General features: G+C 41.9%; 1 protein-coding gene across 5 annotated transcripts in view; it reads left to right on the top strand.

Moving 5' to 3' along the window:
* Positions 1-18,957, top strand: part of FRS2 (fibroblast growth factor receptor substrate 2) — a 133,053-nt gene that overhangs the window by 23,481 nt on the left and 90,615 nt on the right. The window contains exon 1 of one of the 5 annotated variants that reach the window (XM_053585513.1): positions 16,501-16,668. The exons of the other annotated variants lie outside the window; for them this stretch is intronic. The gene's annotated coding sequence lies outside the window, so the exon portion shown is untranslated. Of the gene's footprint in view, positions 1-16,500; positions 16,669-18,957 lie in introns of those variants that run through there. 5 annotated transcript variants of the gene reach the window in all.

Below are 18,957 nucleotides of genomic sequence, written 5' to 3'. Positions count from 1 at the left end.
GAGGAATTGATGCAGCACTTAGTCTGTTAGGTTTTTATCTAGAGTATAAATAAATGAATGCAAATTGGAGAAGGTACATACAATGGTGAGGAAAATGCATTCTTAGCTTTCAGATTTAGTAACTGTTAGAACATTCTTTGGATCATGTTCTTATGATTGAGATGTAGCAGGATTATTTAATTCTACAATAATTCAGTGAATGAAATTTGTGGATATAGGCATAAAGATGAATCAGGCTACATAATCTTTTTATATATGGACTGTTTGTCTAAAGAATAAGAATTCCATCCCTTTTTAGATCCTCCATTGAGGAAATTTCATTATGTATCATAGAGATGAGGAATAATTTTGAAGACTTTTTTTCTCTGAGACACAGGGAGAGTCATGAAACAACACAGGTGATAGATGTGAAGTTCTTTTGACTTTTATTGGGTGCAGTATTGAGTGTATTAACAGTTTATTGTGTTTTGTTATTCTTAAAATGAAAAATTTCCCTTAATTCTGAATGTATTTTGAAAGTTCTTTGAATTTATGGTGATAAAATCATTGTACTTTTCTGTGAGTTACACATAATAGTTTTGTTCTCTACATTATAAAATTAATTTTCTAGAATAAGTAGAACATATATACTTTACATGACTTTCTTTTATAGAAACTTTTTTTTTTTTTTTTTAAGTTAGAGTCTTACTCAGTCACCCTGGGTACAGTGCCAGGGCGTCATAGCTTACAGCAATCTCAAACTCTTGGGCTGGAGCAATCAATTGTCTTTTCTCAGCTTCTCGTGTAGCTGGGACTATAGGCGCCCACCACCATGCCCACCTAGTTTTTCTATTTTTAGTAGAAATGGGGTCTCACTGTTGCTCAGGCCAGTCTTGAACTCCTGAGCTTAAGCAGTCTAACCTCTGCCTCCCAGAGTGCTAGGACTACAGGTGTGACTACAGGCGGGAGCCACTATGCCTGGCAATTTTTTAAATTTTTAAATAAAAAAAAAAAGTTTATTTTCTAGTGGCCTCAACAATAGTTCACATGCCTTATTTTAGGTGCTCTCATTTTAAGATGGAATTTATTTAGACAGAGTCTCACTTTGTTGCCCTTGGTAGAGTGCCATGGTGTCATATCTCACAGCAACTTCAAACTCTTAAGCTCAAGCAATTCTCTTGCTTCAGCTTCCAAAGTAGCTGGGAATACAGGTGCCTGCCACACACCCGGCTATCTTTAGAGAAAGTGTCTCACTTTGCTGCCCTTGGTAGAATGCTATGGCATCATAGCTCACAGCAACCTCAAACTCTTGGGCTTTAAGTGATCCTCTTGCCTTATCCTCCCAAGTAGCTGGGACTACAGGTGCTTGCCACAATGCCCGGCTATCTTTACTCTTGCTCAGGCTGGTCTTGAACTTCTGAGCTCAGGCAGTCCACCCAGAGTGCTAGGATTACAGGTGTGAGCTACCATGCTTGGCCCTGAACTTTTCTTTTTAATTGAAAGACTTGTTTAGAAATTGCAGTCCTTAAAAAAAATGATTGCTTCATATGATGATGATAGCCTCAGCCTCCCTCCCACCTTGTAGAAGACTGAGACAAGATATAAATAAATAAAGTACATAGTGTGGTTGCCAGGCCACAAAACCCTATAATGAACCTGAAGTACAGTATTGCACACCTAGCACCCACGAGTGCCTTCTGTACAGCCGTTCATGACTCGTCAGCCAACCATCCAAACAATTATTTTGGACTGTACCATGTTCATGTTTGGAGCATTTTGGACTGTACCATGTTCATGTTTGGAGCTGCTATAGAAATAATTGGTTTTAGGAGATAAATGATGTATTAAAAGAGAATTGGATATATCTTTCTGTTATCTACCTGTGAAAGTGCCTTAGTTGGTATCTAATAAAAGGTGTAGTTGTTTATATTGTATTATATTAGGGATTTCTTTTTTTTTTTTTTTGTAGAGACAGTTTCACTTTATTGCCCTCGGTAGAGTGCCGTGGCGTCACACAGCTCACAGCAACCTCCAACTCCTGGGCTTAGGCAATTCTCCTGCCTCAGCCTCCCCAGTAGCTGAGACTACAGGCGCCCACCACGATGCCTGGCTATTTTTTTTGTTGCAGTTTGGCCGGGACTGGGTTTGAACCTGCCACCCTCGGTATATGGGGCCGGCGCCCTGCTCACTGAGCCACAGGTGCCGCCCTATATTAGGGATTTCAAACTTATTTTGAGCAACATTCAGTTTAGTGCAACAAAAACTAGATGCAACTGTGATTCACTCTGTAGAAATGTGCTCTGCTGCTCATTTGGAGAATTTTCTGGTTCTCAGTTTCTTTAAGCATGTCAGGATCCTTGAACTCTGGAGGGTGTGGATGGTTGTGTGGAAAGAGCAATGACGTGAGTTGGCTGTATCAGCTGGAAGTCAGTTCCCGTCTCTTAATCAGTTTGATGTTGGCATTTCATTACTATGTTATTAAAACACTACTATTGGCGTAGAGGAGGCGGCCGTGGGAAGACAGAGGCAGAGATTGGAGTGATGTGGCCACAAGATGCTCTTAAGAAGTGCCCCCTGGCTCAGCGCCTGTGGCTCAAGCGGCTGAGGCATCAGCCACATACACCTGAGCTGGCGGGTTCCAATTCAGCCTGGGCCTGCCAAACAACAATGGTAGCTGCAACAAAAAATAGCTGGGCGTTGTGGCAGGTGCCACAGTAGTTCCAGCTATTTGGGAGGCAGAGGCAGGAGAATCCCTTGAGCCCAGGAGTTGGAGGTTGTTGTGAGCTGTGATGCCACAGCACTCTACCCAGGGTGACAGCTTGAGGCTCTGTCTCAAAAACAACAACAAAGCAAAACAAAACAAATTAAAAAAAAGAAGTGCCCCCTATGCTCAGTTTGGGGCTAGTCTGGCTCTAGGCAGCTCCCTGGGGACGATTGTCACATTTGAACACAGGCTGAGCTCCGCCTGCAGCAGTGGCCGGTGACAGCCTGGATGAGCTTGTGGCCTGGAGCCCAGTGCTGATGGTGCCCGTATGTCGGCCCCATGGGCACGGACAGCGAGTTTGAAGAAGGCAGCGATGGTACCCTGTTTTCCTGAAAATGAGACATCCTCCAAAAATAAGACCTACTTACAGGAAAGATTAGACGTCCCCTGAAAATAAGACCTAACGCATCTTTGGGAGCACACCTTAAAATAAGACACTGTCTTATTTTCGGGAAAACAGGGTAGCAGTGGGGACTCCAAGGATGACAAGACAGTGAACTCCAAGATAGACTGAGAAGATAAAGTGGGACCTGAGCAGGAAGACCTGGAGGACAGATCTGATTCTGAAGATTGTGAAGGAGAAGGAGAAGCTGCAGCCAGAGGCAGCTCCTCCGGACTGTGGGGTCAGAGCTGCCTGGTTTATCCCGGAGTGTTCCAAGGCCAGGCTGTGGGCACACCAGAGGACCGTGCCCACTGCTCCTGCCTTGACGTCACTGAGTGGTCCAAGAATGCCGGTTCCCGTCTGGGTGATGGGACTGTGTTTAAAGGTGTTTGTGTTCGTGCTCGCTGTGGTGGTAAAGTCTTAAAGGTGACAGTGGAGAACACGTGCGCCCGAGAGGAAGAGGAGGCAGATCCATTCTTCTGTGGGGTATGTGGCTGCAGGGACCCTGAGGACAGGCCCTGCTCTGTGCTGTGTCAGGGCTGCTCTCAGACAGGCAGGGCGAGGGGATGTGCAGTCTCCTCCCTCCATCATGGTGATGCTGGAGTCCTGGCACTGGGAGCTGAGCTGAGCTGCCTGCAGGTTCTTCTCATCACTGTCATTTACACCTCTGCCTTTTTCCAAAAAATATTCGATGACTCTTTACAGAGACTCACATAACACACTTGGGTGAAGAGAGGAGGGAGAAGAGGGAGCAGGGTTGGGCTGGCGGGGGGTGGTGCCGGGTAGGAGGCTCTGTGCCTACACTGTCATCTTCTAAGCGGCTGGTGGTCCCTCTGGATGTGCTTCAGTGACCTGCCTCCACTTGTCACCCTGGCACAGTGAGAGACAGGTGGGAAGTCCTGTCCTGTGCTCACAAGTGGTGCTGGCTTCCTGGGAGCCTCAGCTGGCATCTCCCCATTGCTCCTTTGTCTTGGTGGGGGTGCGTAGATGCCCCCCTCCGAACCCCCTGCAACGGGCTTTCACTTTTGATTTGAAGAATTTTTCTTCTGTAAAATTATGGCAAGAGGATTCTGGAAACCTTTCCTTTGGAGCACTTACCCAGAAGGTATGGAAAGAACCAGTGAGGCTGGCAGATCTGGAACTTTCTCTCATGCAGGAAGTTGCATTTTCAAAGTTTATACTCAGAAACTGTCAGCAGCAGGAGGCCTGGAACTATGGTGGCCAAAGCTGGTGCTGACGACCGTTCTCTGTGGAGGTGCGCAGGCCCTGGGGCCCTCACACCCCACTAGGTCCCAGCTCAGACCACAGCCCCTCCTCTGCCCTTCTGCCCATGCCCGAACTCCAGCACCGCCTCCCCTGCCATGTGCCCTCTGTGCTTCTTGCGGTGCCGTGCAGGAGGCTGCCAAGTCTGCCAGCTTGGGGCAGTGGGAGCACAGTGCCTCCCAGAAAGGCCCCCTGCCCCCCAACTCTCCAGGACCCTCCAGCCCCTGCCTGCCTCAACCCCTGTGTTCAGCAGCCCGCGTGGCCTGGTGTCTCAGCTCACACATTCACAGAACACCCTGTCTTCCCTCCTTTCTTGGAAATCTCAGGTTGAATGGAACTCACGTTTTTTCTCCATGTACTGGATGCTCTGACCCTACAGATCCTTACCTCTTTGGGGTTCCTAGAAACATCTGCTGCTGATGGCCCCACTAGTATGTGCTGGTTTACATTGGTGGCCTTTGGGGCAGCTGGTGAGCCCAGATCAGGCTACAGGGTCAGAGTTCTCATGAACAAAGTCTAGTTTTCCTTTTAAGCATCTAAATTGAGCCTACATTTCTTAATTATGTTCTTTTTTTTTTTTTTTTTGAGACAGAGTCTACTGTGTCGCCCTTGGTTAGAGTGCTGTGGCATCACAGCAACTTCAAACTCTTGGGCCCAAGTTATTCTCTTGCCTCAGCTTCTTGAGCAGCTGGGACTGCAAGCACCCGCCACAACACCTATTTTTTTTGTTGTTCTTGTTGTTTAGCAGGCCCCTGCCGGGTTCTAACCCATCAGCCTCAGTGTATGTGGGTGGAGCCCTACTCACTGAGCTATGGGAACTGAGCCCTTAATTATGTTCTTTAAATTAGTAACTGTCTTTTCATTTGAGTAACTTTCTTTCTTTCTCTTTTTTTTTTTGAGACAGTCTTAGTTTGCAGCCCTTGGTAGAGTGCTGTGGCATCATAGCTCACAGCAACCTCAAACTCTTGGGCTCAAGTGATTCTTTTGCCTCAGCCTCTCTAGTAGCTGAGACTAAAAGCATCCACCCCAATGCCTGGCTATATTTAGAGACGAGGTCTTGCTCTGGCTCAGGCTGGTTTCGAACCTGTAAGCTCAGGCCATCTACCCACCTCAGCCTCCCAAGTGCTGGGATTATAGGCGTGAGCCACCGCGCCTGACCCATTTGAGTAACTTTATAACACTGACGCTGGGATTTTTACAACTTTATTAAAATTTTTTACTTTTCTAAGTTACATTTATAAATGTAATATATTTTATTTCTGTGTAACACTATTGTTGATACATTTACCAGGCTACAAGTATTGTTCAGCAGATAGCATCTGTGCAGGCATCTATAAAGCATGCGTGCAGGAGATGCCTCTCTGTGTGGCGAAACACCAGTGTGATTTGTGTTACATCCTATTTGTTAGGATGGACTTGGTTGGACGCTGGCTGTCCAGTTGATAATGTTCTAGGAAACCTCAAGTCTAACACCGCTTACTGTGATTGTTGTTACTGACTACTCAGTCGGCAAAGATTTATGGCATGTCTCGGTGCCAGGCATTTTTTTAAGCTGCTGGGCATTAAGTAGAGAGTAAGAGGTGTCTCTGTTCTTAGGAACCTTTCATTCCAGTGAGTGTGACAAACAGCAGGCAAATTAATGTGTACAATCTGGTAATGGTAAATATGAAGGAAATGAAAGCAGGGTGTGTTCCAAACTAATACCCCATCATGTGACCCTTCTGTAGTTTTCAGCTAATTTCTGCTTTAGGTCTTCCTGTTGGTGTTGCTAAAAGGAAACCTCCTTACTGCTGCAGCAGCATCCTACAACCTTTCCCTCCAGAGAGTTCCTTATTAACTTTGCCACAAAACAAATTATTATTATTATTGTTATTTGCGGAAACAGCGTCTCAAGTTTTTGCCAGGTAGAGTGCCGTGGTATCAAAGCTCACAGCTACCTCCTACTCTTGGGCTCAAGTGATTCTCTTGCCTCTGTTTTTCTATTTTTAGTAGAGACAGGGTCTTGCTTTTGCTCAGGCTCGTCTTGAACTCGTGAGCTCAAACAATCCTCCTGCCTTGGCCTCCCAGAGTGCTAGGATTACAGGTGTAAGCCACCACGCCTGGCTTACAAAACAAATTATTATAAATTCAGTGACTTAGAACAACATCCATGTGTTAGCTTATAGTTCTGTGCATCAGAAGTTTGGGTACAGATTCTCTGCTTGGAAAGTCACAATGCTGAAATCAGGGTATCACCCAGCTTAATTTCTTGTCCTTAGGCTCTGGGGGAAAATCAAATTCTGGTTATGACATGTGCAGACAATCCTCATTGCTTGGTTGGTAGGAAGTACTGCAGTTGCCTCTTGTGTATGTGAGGAGGAGTATTAGCAGCCCTCCTTCCTGTATTTATCTGTGGTCAATGATCTCGCGCTCTGCAGTGATGATAGTAGATTTTTCTTTGGACTGTTGAGAGGAGTTTGGGCAGTAGTTGTTAGGAATTGGCTGAGATAGTGGACCGTGCCTCTGAATTATTTCTTCAGAGCCAGGAGTGAGATGAGGAAAGCAGAATAGGAGAGATTCTTATGCCCCCATCACCCCATGGGCTCAGAATTAGTCATTTTATGGAAATGAGAATGCCAAGGTTTTTCACCCAAAAAATGAAAATTGGTATTAGTTAAATTGTTTTTACAGATTAAAAGACGAAGTTTTTAAGGGAATTAAAAGCGTAGAACCAGGAGACTGAATTGAGAACATATTTAGGAAAAGTAAATGAAACGGGGTACAGAAGGTCCTCAGTTGGTTATGATGGTTTGACTTAGATTTCTCAACTTTATGAGGTTTTTATTAGGATGTAATCCCACTGTAAGTTGGGGATATCTGTCTAAATTACAGAGGGAAAATAACCTAAGTCAATTGCATTTCGTTGTAAGATAAAGTATTTTTTTTCTGCTAGACTCTTAATGTAATAAAGTAGAATCACAGAGCCTAATGTAAGTAAGTGGACAACTACTTCTATGTCTTACTTTTTTTTTTAAACAGAGCCTCAAGCTGTCACCCTGGGTAGAGTGCTGTGGCATCATAGCTCACAGCAACCTCCAGCTCCTAGGCTCAAGTGATTCTCTTGCCTCAGCCTCCCAAGTAGCTGAGACTACAGGCGCCTGCCACAACGCCTGGCTATTTTTTGGTTGCAGCCGTCATGGTTGTTTGGCAGGCTGGATTCGAACCTGCCAGCTCAGGTGTATGTGGCTGGCGCCTTAGCTGCTTGAGCCTATGCCTTACTTTCTAAGTTGCTTGCAACAATGCATCTGATGATAGAAATCTTATTATTATTTTTCAGAGATGGAATATCTGGTCTCAAACTCTGGGCCTCAATTGATCTCTTACCTCAACCTCCAGAGCTGCTGGATTATAGATGGCTTTTTAGGTGTATTTTTAACCACAACCTGGCTAAAAATCTTAATACAGTAGAATCTCTGGTAAGTTGACCACCAAGATAAGGGGCTGTCATAAACCGGTCAACATACAGAGGAGGTCAATGTAAGGAACTAGGCCTACTGTGCTGATACATACATGTGGTGCATGTCTAGTCTGTCCAGATTAGGTCAGTTTAAGGAGGTGGTCAGTGTAGGGAGATCTTCAACTGTAGAGGTTCTTTTGTCATTGTTAATATGTTTCCACTTTCCATTCCACAAAAATACTATCACATGGTACTTAACATTACCAAATGTTAAAGGAAATGAGGAAATAGAAGCAAAGGAAGTATGAACTTTCTTTTTTTTTGGCTGAATGATTTGAGAGTATGGTTCTTTGGAACCATGGTTTTTCTGCTTTTATAGTGGTGGGAAAGTAGAATTGACTGCCTAACCTTGAATGCTAATTCCATAAAATAAAGGATGTACATAATATGACTCAATCTGTTAAATGAGAGGGTTTGATGAACACATAAGTTCTAAGATTGTATTCTCATATTAGGGAAAAATTTTGATCTATTATACCAGTGAATAATGTATCCCATAAGATTTGATTTATAGTTTTAAATGTATGGGTGGTTTTATACTTCTTTTCTCCACCCCACCCCCCCAGACTGAGTCTCAATCTATTGCCCCAGGCTAGAGTAACATGGTGTTACCCCAGCTCACAGCAGCCTCAATCCTTCTGCCTCTGCCTCCTGAGTAGGTGGGACTACAGGTGCTGCCACAACACCCAGCTAATTTAAACTATTTTAAGTAGAGGCAGAGTCTTGCTCTGGCTCTGGCTGTTCTCGAACTCCTGAACTCAAACCATCCTCTTGCCTCCGCCTCCCAGGATGCTAGGATTACAGGCATGAGTCACCACACCTAGTGGTTTTACATTTCAACAGGAGTACCACCTAATAGTCTTGTAGAAGAGCATAGAAGTTCTATTAGATATGGAACTATGTTAATGCCAATAACTCAACATTTTGAGGTCATTTAGCATACCATTTCTAATTTGGGACTGGGTACAAAAATATCTGAGGGCTGAGAATAGGTGTAGTAAATTGCACCAACAGAAACCTTTTGCGTATTTATAGGGGAGGAAAAGTCTTCATTGAGTTTGTGTGAAAAAAATGTGATATAAGCTCTTTGTGCTTTAAGCACAGTAGGTGGGACCTGATGTTTTATGGTGATTAGTTTGTATGGTTAATCTTCAGTGCAGATCCCGAGAATGTTTCTACACATGAGTTCTTCGTCCTGTTTCCTAGTATTTCATCTTTGATTAATTAGAATCCCTCCTTTTTGTTTTAGTGTTTCATTAATTTTTCTTCTCTTATTTTTATTTTCATATTCATATTTTCTTTTAATTAATTTTTTTTACTAACCTAAATTTTTCTCCTTGTGCTTTAAAACATTAAGGGACAGTAAAGTTGTCTTCAGATGTTTTTTATTTTCACCGTAACACTGTTTGAGTTGGCTTGTAAGACATGCTTATATTACACAAATTTCTCGTCATGGAGAAGAGTTACTTCCAGCATTAACACCTCTGGGAATTGTTTCAAAATTTAGTTTATTATCTTAATGTTAATAAGACTTCCAAAGTCTGGTTGGGGTTTTTTTTCTGTCTTTTATCCCCAAAGAGTATATTTGATTTTGTTGTTATAATGGGGTTCTGTAATACTTCAAGTGGTTTGATCTCAAGGTTTTTCATAAAATTATAACCAACTTTTAGTAATTTTTCTCCTTTATCCAGTATTTTAGAATAGTTCTGCAAATATAATTATGCTGTTAAATTTGGGGAATACCAATATGTATTATTTAGAGGATGTATTTCTAATAAAATATTAATATTAATAACTTAAATGTATGTATTAAAACAAGAGTTTAATAAAGCTAATACTGTATTCGACTATTAGCTAAAACTTTATGGTGGCAGCAATAATAAATTATATGATTTAGTTTCTAACAAGGTATGGAAGTTTGTAGTGTCTTTTTACAGTTATCACTGAAATGTAATTAAAGTTACATGGTGTCTAACTGTCCATTAGAGTATATTTCATTGGTCAAATGTTTAACTAGTCTGATAGATAGTCCTTAAAACAGACTAATAATTCATGTGTTTGTGTATGTCTGTCTATGTGTGTTTGAACTTGATACACTGATGTTATTTTTCAGAGAATTAAAAATAATAATGTCCTGAATGGTCAGTGAAATACTTTCATAAATGTTATGATTCCTATTGATTATCTAAATATGATTTTTTTTTTCTGAGACAGTCTCACTCAGTTGCCGTGGGTGGAGTGCCATAGCCTCATAGTTCACAGCAACCTCAGACTCTTAGGCTGATTCTCCTGCCTCAGCCTCCCAAGTAGCTGGGATTACAAGAGTTCACCACCATGCCCAGTTCGTTTTTCTGTTTTTAGTAGAGACAGGGCCTCACTCTCCTTTTTTTTTTTTTTTTGAAGTTTTGGCCAGGGCTGGGTTCGAACATGTCACCTCTGGTATATGGGGCTGGCGCCCTAGTCCTTGAGCTACAGGTGTTGCCTGATAGGGCCTCACTCTCACTCAGGCTGGTCTTGAGCTCCTGAGCTCAAGCAGTTCACTTGCCTTGGCCTCCCAGAGTGCTGGATTGCAGGTGTGAGCCACTGCACCTGGCCTGATTTTCTGAATATTATGGATAAAACACTGATCTAAGTTTCTGATTGGTCTGGCTATCTATTATATTATCTGAGTCCGTCAACAAGGAAATAATTACATTTTCTTGACAGACTCAGATAATATAGTTTTAAATCTTAATCTAAGATGTAATCAGGGTTCTGTGTACTAAAAATCATGTCACATATCTAAAGGTGAGTGGAAATTGGTACCTATGATCTAAGGATTAAATAAGTTGTGAAGTACTTAGAACAGTTGCTGCTGTACATAGTGAGCACTACAAGTGTTGGTTAAATAAGTATAATTTAAAATCACAGTTTATAGAATATTCTCTGTGTCTTTTCCCCTTTGTCATTTATCAGACTCACAAGAGCCTTTCTGCGTTACAGGTTACACCACTCTGCATCCCCACTACCACCTTCTCTCCATGCCGAGTACAGAGACAGTTGCTGGTAGACACAGTGAGAGGGGCAGGCAGGAGCCTGAGCTGTACTCTTCTGTATGCTAAGTAATTCTGATCAGTTAATTCAGTAGTATATCCTTATTCATGTAGCTAAATTTACAGCCAAAATTATTTATTTATTTATTTTCAGTTTTTGGCTGGGGCCAGGTTTGAACCCACCACCTCTGGTATGTGGGGCCCGTGCCCTACTCCTTTGAGCCACTGGTGCCGCCCACAGCCAAAATAATTTAGATAAAACACTGCAAAAGTTCTGGGTGTAAGTTCTTTGTAACTGTGACTTTTAGTTCTGCTGTGGACACCACACTGTCCTCCTCTAACCATGGCATGTCCTGCTTGCTAGAGGACACCCTGGGATAGTAGATAGTAGCAACATGCCTCTAGTTCCTGAAAAGGCTGTGGTTCTAGTCATAAAAGTGTCATGATCTTAATTGAGACCCATGGACTTGTGTATTACAGTGTAGTTACTTAAAAATGAACATCTTTTTGTTACTATCTATAACATCCTAATGTTTGGTTGATGTTTGAGTTTGAGCTTGATAATAAAGCAAGTCCAGAGTAAAATACTTAGTATGCTAAGACGATATCGTGTGTAGTGCTGTATAACAGATAGATTATGGGACTGGGAACTTGGAACCCTCAGCTGTTGACCTTATGTCGTTTGGTTGCTAAATGTAATTTGCCTCTTTCTGTCATTGCTTTGTTGTGGAAATAGGATTGTAATGCTTTTGCTCTTATTCTCTTTCTAAGAATAGAATGAGCTAATTGAAATAATGTGAACATTTATCGATACTCATGATAACTGTTTTTGTTTTTGTTTTGTTTTGTTAAGTTGTGTATGATTTCCCCTCTTAAGTTACTACTTTATTTTTCTGGATAGTTCTCTTTCAAGTAACCTGCCTTTTTTGATTTTGCATACATTTCCCCCCAATATTTTATTATGAAAAAATTTTAATATATGGCAGAATCTTCTGGAGAGAGAGTGCTGTTTTCTCCCTCACCTCTCTGATCTCCTCAAATGCTTTTATGCTTCTGTGGGAACCAGTTTGTCATCTGCTTCTTTCCTTCTATTATCTTGCCCTTCCCTAAATTTATAATTTTTTAGTTTAGTTCTTATTTGTTTTACTGTTTTGTATTGTTCATGAATTCTTTTCACGTCTTAATTTTGGCAGCCTGCTATGGGTTGACTGTCCCCTCCGAAACTTATGTTGAAACTTAATCACCAGTGTGGCAGTAGTGAGAGGTAAGGCCTTTAAGAGATGGTTGAGTCACGAAAGCTCTGCACCAGTAGATTAATGGATTAATGGGTTGCCACTGGAGTGAGGCTGATGCCTTTGTAAAAAGAGGAAGACAGACCTCTGAGCTAGCAGCTCAGCCCCCGGGACATGTGGTGGTGTCCTGGGGCTCGGCAGAGAACCCCCCCACCAGCAAGAAGACTCTTAGTAGGTACAGCTCCTCAATTCTGGACTTCTTAGCCTCCATATAGCTATAAGAAATACATTTCCTGCTGTTATAAACAACAGACACAGACTACTAACACAGCCCCACTACCACACACTTCTTACCTCCTGCCTCGCACTGTTAAACTTGAGAGCCCTTGAGTGCATCTCTCTCTCTCCCTCCCTTTCTCCATTTCTCTCTCTCCCTCTCTTTCTCCCTCCCTCTCTCTCCCTCCCTCCCTCTCTCCGTTTTTTCTCTTTCTCTCTTCCTCTCTCTCTCCCTCCCTCTCTCTCCCTCTCTCTCTCCCTCTCTCCTCCTCTCTCTCTCTTCCTATCTCTCCACCCTCCTCTCATTCCCTCACATAATGAGCACTGTGTGATCATTATTTGGGGCTTTCCTTGGTTGTATCTCTGTATGTCTGACTCTGTTTCTTGTCTGGTTATATGGGTGTGTAATGTAAATAATGTAACAAATATGATTTTAATGCTCTTAAGCCTTTGTAATAGTTGTTTAATTATTTGCAAATTTGTTTTATAGTCGATGACTGAAATTGAGCAACTGTATATCATAGACAGTCCGTTAGAACTGCTGGAAGAGGCAGCGCCTGTGGCTCAGTGAGTAAGGGCACCGGCCCCATATACTGAGGGTGGCAGGTTCAAACCCAGCCCCGGCCAAACTGCAACAAAAAAAATAGCCAGGTGTTGTGGTGGGCACCTGTACTCCCAGCTACTTGGGAGGCTGAGGCAAGAGAATCGCCTAAGCCCAAAGAGCTGGAGGTTGCTGTGAGCTGTGATGCCACAGCACTCTACTGACAGCTACAAAGTGAGACTCTGTCTCTAAAAGAAAAAAAAGAACTGCTGGAAGAGCAAACCTCACAGTCTTTAATCTTTTTATGAAAAGAACTTCATTGAGTTTGGGGCGGCACCTGTGGCTCAGTGGGTGGGGCGCTGGCCCCATATACAGATGGTGGCAGGTTCAAACCTGGCTCTGGCCAAACTGCAGCAAAAAAATAGCTGGGCGTTGTGACAGGCACCTGTAGTCCCAGCTACTCGGGAGACTGAGGCAAGAGAATCACCTAAGCCTAGGAGTTGGAGGTTGCTGTGAGCTGTGGCACTCTGCAAGGGCTATAAAGTGAGACTCTGTCTCCAAAAAAAAAAAAAAAGAACTTAATTGAGTTTTTAAACATTTAGTAGATTCTGTTGTAGTTTTAATCTCAGTTTTAGTCTTGTACTTTGAACTGTTTTCTCTTTCTGGAATGAAATTCATGGTTTTGACTATGTAGAATTATGTTAATTAGATTATATTTAGTTGGCAAATTTGTGCCCCCAAGAATGTGACTTTTAAAAAGTTGCAAGTTGCTGCAGTTCTTGCAGATAAGATTGTTTCCTGTTTTCTTTTGCATATTTAGTACTTGTATATTTTTCCATGAGGTAAGCTTTCAGTTTTGTCCATTTGTTTCATTTGACATTCAAAGTTAAAGTTCATCTCTACCATCATTGGTGCTAACAAATGCAGGTCATTTAAAATGTCAGAATTTGGATTTGACCCAAGAGTTGCGATTAATAGAAACTTTTATGTAAAATATATTCAAATATATATTTTTAGGGGGAAAGAAATCCTGTATTTAAGGAGTATGTTCTAACAGTTAGGCTTTAGAATTGCTACATTCCCGAAGTATTTCTCTAGTAATTCCATGCTGTATCAGCTGATGAATTGTGCTGTAAGAAAAGTGTTCGGTGTGACCTCAGTGTCATCGGAAGTTATAAGAATTAACAGAAATCAATAGTTGGAAAAAATAATATACACTCAATTTAGACATTTTTACATCTTTTAAATAAAATCTGCTCTACCTTTCTCAGATGATGTCGCCATAGCACTGTACCCAGGGTGACAGCTTGAGACTGTCAAAAAAATAAATAAATAGGGTGGTGCTTAAAGCTCAGTGAGTAGGGCACCAGCCACATACACCGAAGCTGGCGGGTTTGAGCCCAACCTGGGCCTGCTAAACAACAATGACAACTGCAACCAAAAAATAGAGGGTGTTTTGGCAGGCACCTGTAGTCTCAGCCACTTGGGAGACTGAGGCAAGAGAATCGCTTAAGCCCAAGACTTGGAGGTTGCTGTGAGCTGTGACACAACAGCACTCTACCGAGGGTGACATAGTGAGACTCTTGTCTCAAAAATAAGTTAGTAAATAAATAAAAAGTCAAATTGTATAAAAGGTTTATGAAAAGCAGCAGTTCCTGGTTCTCCTCAGCCCATTGCTCATCCTTAGAGGCAGTCAGTTTCAGTTCCTGTTTTTGACTGTTACTCTGCTGCTTGTTGAGTTTACTATTTAGACAGTCACTTACTGCCCACAAGCATACCATACATACTTTCTTTCGTCTGCATCTTTCTAAGTCAGTTACTCTGCTGCTTGTTGCGTTTACTATTTAGACGATGGCTCCTGACTTCCTCATAAGAAGGATGATGATTAGTTATCTTAGTCACTTACTGCCCACAAACATACATACTTTCTTTTTCTTATCTTCTCTTTATAGTGTATAAAGTTTTAGGGGATAAATTATTTTTAGTATTTACATTATTATCACTACGCAGTTACTTTTCACAGCTGAATCAAAATTCATTATGATTGTATTTCCTTTCTTGTTCAACTTACTGTTTCTCCAGTTTAAAATTTTTTGCATTTGTGCCAGTAGGCACAAAGCAGTGCATATGCAATTCTCAGACAAATCTAAAGCAGCTTTCAATGTGGTAGGGCACATCAAGTATTCTGTCAGCTCCATTTTCTTCTTGGAGACAGCCTTCTGCATCCTGAACAGAATTTCACATAATTTTCCTATTTTTCAGTGAGGCATTTTGTCTGGCTTCATTTGTGGCTTGTATTCCTAAGACTGGGGTCTGGGGCTTACCCTCTGCAGAGGTGCTTCTCCAGACTTTAGCGAGGATGGGGACAGAGTGGTTTTCTGAGTGAGGCCGTGTGAATTTCCAACCAGTCATCTGGTTTCCAGCCACACCCTGGGCTCTGTCCTCCCTGCGCCCCACATACCCAGATCTCCAGCTAGAGTCAGCCTGCTGCCCATTTTATTGTGATAAACATCAGAACATACAGTTTGTCACTGTAACCATTTTAAGGTGTACAGTGTGGTGGTATTGTGCAATGTTTACCACCACTCTCCTCTAGAAGTTTTCATTGTCTAAAAAAATGAAACTCTGTGCCCATTAAACAGTAACTTCCTTTTTCCTCTACCCAGCCCCTGGGGCCGCTGTCCAGCTCTGTGTCCTGATGGCATCCCCGTCAGGTGTAGGTTTCCGCTTTCTTGGGAACCTTTCTTTTCTAGCTTCCAAAATGTTGTTGGTATTTCCATTTGTTCTTGTGTCTTTCCCCATTCTCTTTGTCCTTACGGGGTTGGTACTTCTAAAAACTCAAACTTTAACTTTTTAAAGTGAGGTTTCTGGGCGGCGCCTGTGGCTCAGTCCGTAAGGCACCGGCCCCATATATCGAGGGTGGCAGGTTCAAACCTGGCCCCGGCCAAACTGCAACTAAAAAAATAGCCGGGCGTTGTGGTGGGTGCCTGTAGACCCAGCTACTCGGGAGGCTGAGGCAAGAGAATCACCTAAACCCAGGAGTTGGAGGTTGCTGTGAGCTGTGTGAGGCCACGGCACTCTACCGAGGGCCATAAAGTGAGACTCTGTCTCTACAAATAAATAAATAAATAAATAAAGTGAGGTTTCTGAAAGCCTGTTTACCTCCCTCCCACATTCCTTTGTTGTTTTAAAATTTATGTTTCTTTCATTAAGAATTGCCAAACAAATTCATTAAGGTATGCCAAACAAATATAAAATTAGGCTGGACACCTTCTTCATCCCTGGCTCCCTTTGTGTAGCCAGTGGCTTGACTCCCAGATAGGTTGCCGTCCTCACCCTTGCTTCCTCCCCTAGAACACACATGGAACCATGTGCTAACTCACACTCTGTGCTTCTCCTGCAGCATTTCGTAGCAGTGAGCACCTAGTCCTTCTATGGGTAGTGATTTTGGGAGGGAGGCTATTAGCCAGAAACTTTTGTTAATAACAAGTCTTGTTATTCAAGATGTAGCAGAAGTATTTCCTCTTCTGCGCAGCTTTTCTTTCTTTCTTGTTTTTGGCAGTTTTTGGCTGGGGCTGGGTTTGAATCCGCCACCTCCGGCATAGGGGGCTGGCGCCCTCCTCCTTTGAGCCACAGGCACCGCCCATCTGCGCAGCTTTTCTACGTGCCCTAAGCAGAGTTGGTAACTCCTTCTGTGACATCTGTGAGTAACTCTGTTTTAGTCTGTCTGCATTAAATCTGTTTATGTACATCACTAGACATCTCCACGACATCATCTGTCTCTGTCTTTCTTTTCTAGGCTTGTTGTCAGGGTTTGGCAAATACCCCCATATTGTGATACAGTTCTTGGCTAATATAGATAATAAATAATTATTTGCTAAGTGAGTAAGTAATCCATTTGGATTGATTAAACATCTTATTACCTGGCAAACATGTTGTCACTCTCCTCTTTATCACTAATGTTCACTGAAAACTATGCCAGAAACTCTTTTAAATGCTTTTCCTTGCTACTGGAATCAGTATTACGTAGTTATTAGGAGCATGGTCAGAATTTCTGGGTTCAGAGAAATAAGCAAGTTTCTTAATCCCTCTGTACTTGGTTTCTTTGCCTGTAAAATAGAGGTAGTATCTACCATAGTGTTGTAAAGATTAAACGAATATATCTAACCTTCTAGCTCAGTGCCCTACGTATTTTCGTGTGTTGAGTCTGTTTTTCATCTTTATGGGGATGTTGCTTGTTATAACAGCATGAGAACCCATGAATGAAAATCAAAATAAGATGGCAAATCTTGTTAGTATTTAAAATATTTAGTACTTTGAAGCTCTGTGTATATGAACTTACTTTTGAAGTTATTTCCATGGACAGTAACAGATTATGGAATTTAGATAATAAACTGGGGGGTTATTATCTTTACATAATCTATTATTATTTATCTTCAGTGTTACATACTTACTAAAATACTGTATTTGTTAAACATGGGTAATACTATAAGATAGCCAACCTCTTTTAAACTGTGAACATATATTGGATGGCAATGTCAATAATCATACATTTCTCTCCCTAAGAAGGGCTGTATGTGGCCCATCAATGAATTTGATACTTGGCATAATGTCTTCTCACGTGGAAAGCTGCTGCATGTAACTCTGCCTTCAGAGACTGTGGGCTAAGAGCGGGAAACCCTCTTCATTCATCCAGGTGACGGGTATTTGCTCATGTGCTAGACATTTCAGATACCAGGGAGAGTAAGACACTTGTTGTCCTTAAGGGGCAATCATCTTCATTATTTCAGTAATACTAAAATCAGATGTTCTGGCAGAATGTATACATACTCTTTGACCCAGAATCCCATTCCTAAGATTTTATAAGTGAGATAGAAATGTGCACAGGAATTTATGTGCATGTTAAGATGGTCATCAAACTACTTACAATAAAAGCAATAAAAAGGTGTCCGTTTTAGTACATCCATTGTATTTTTTGGAGTTTCAATTAGGAACATGGTATAACTTAAGAAATTAAAATTTTATCTTAAAAAACCTGAACTGGTGGATTTACATGGGGATGAATAGAGGGTTAAGTCAATTGTTAAACTGCATGATTCCTTTCAAAGGATCTAGACTAGAGAGCCCCAGTTTCACCATCTTTTTTTAAAATAGAGACAGGGTCTTGCTCTTGCCCCGGCTGGTCTGCAACTCCTGGGTTTAAGTGATCCTCCCATCTAGGCCTCCCAGAGTGGTGGGATTATAGGCATTAGCCACCACCTTTTTTTTTTTTCTTTTGTAGAGACAGAGTTTTGTTTTATCACCTTTGGTAGAGTGCTGTGGCGTCACAGCTCACAACAGCCTCCAACTCCTCGGCTTAGGCCATTCTCTTGCCGGAGTAGCTGGGACTACAGGCGCTCGCCACAATGCCTGTCTATTTTTTTTTTTTTTCTTTTTTTGGAGTTTTTGGCCGGGGGGGGGGGAGGTCCCGCCCATTTTTTTGCCCCCCATCACCTCTTTTTATATGTCTTACTTTGGTAAGTTTGTTGTTTAAATCCTATAAATCTCAGGGTTTTTTTCATATATAACTTGGGCATAGTATTAGTAGCTATGAAGTTCATTTTGAGGATTCAGTTAATGTATGTAACTTAAAAATAAGTTCAGTAAACATTTGCTGCTCTTACTGTTACTATTTTTGCTTATATTCTTTCTCTCTTGAATGAATTTTCTCTGCATCCTTGATCTAGACAATCTAAACCCGGGCCAGTATTTTATTTGATCTGACAACTGCTTTGTAATAGCTATCTGGAGGTTTTTAGACTTTTGCCAGACTTCATGGGGCTGTCACTTGTAATCTGTGTCTGCTAGTTTTGAAGGAGGAGAAATAGCAGTACAGCAATCCATGTGGCTTTTGTCTCTTTATACACACTCTCTCTCCTGGTTCTCTTTGGGTTTCATGTACTTTTTGTTCTTGAACCTTACTCTGATAGGAGTCTGTTAGCTCCATTTTGTT

This window comes from Nycticebus coucang, chromosome 3, assembly GCF_027406575.1.
Source record: "Nycticebus coucang isolate mNycCou1 chromosome 3, mNycCou1.pri, whole genome shotgun sequence".
NCBI classification, from domain to species: domain Eukaryota; kingdom Metazoa; phylum Chordata; class Mammalia; order Primates; family Lorisidae; genus Nycticebus; species Nycticebus coucang.
The sequence above is the reverse complement of the archived record's forward strand: the minus strand, read 5'-3'. Positions and strand labels throughout refer to the sequence as shown.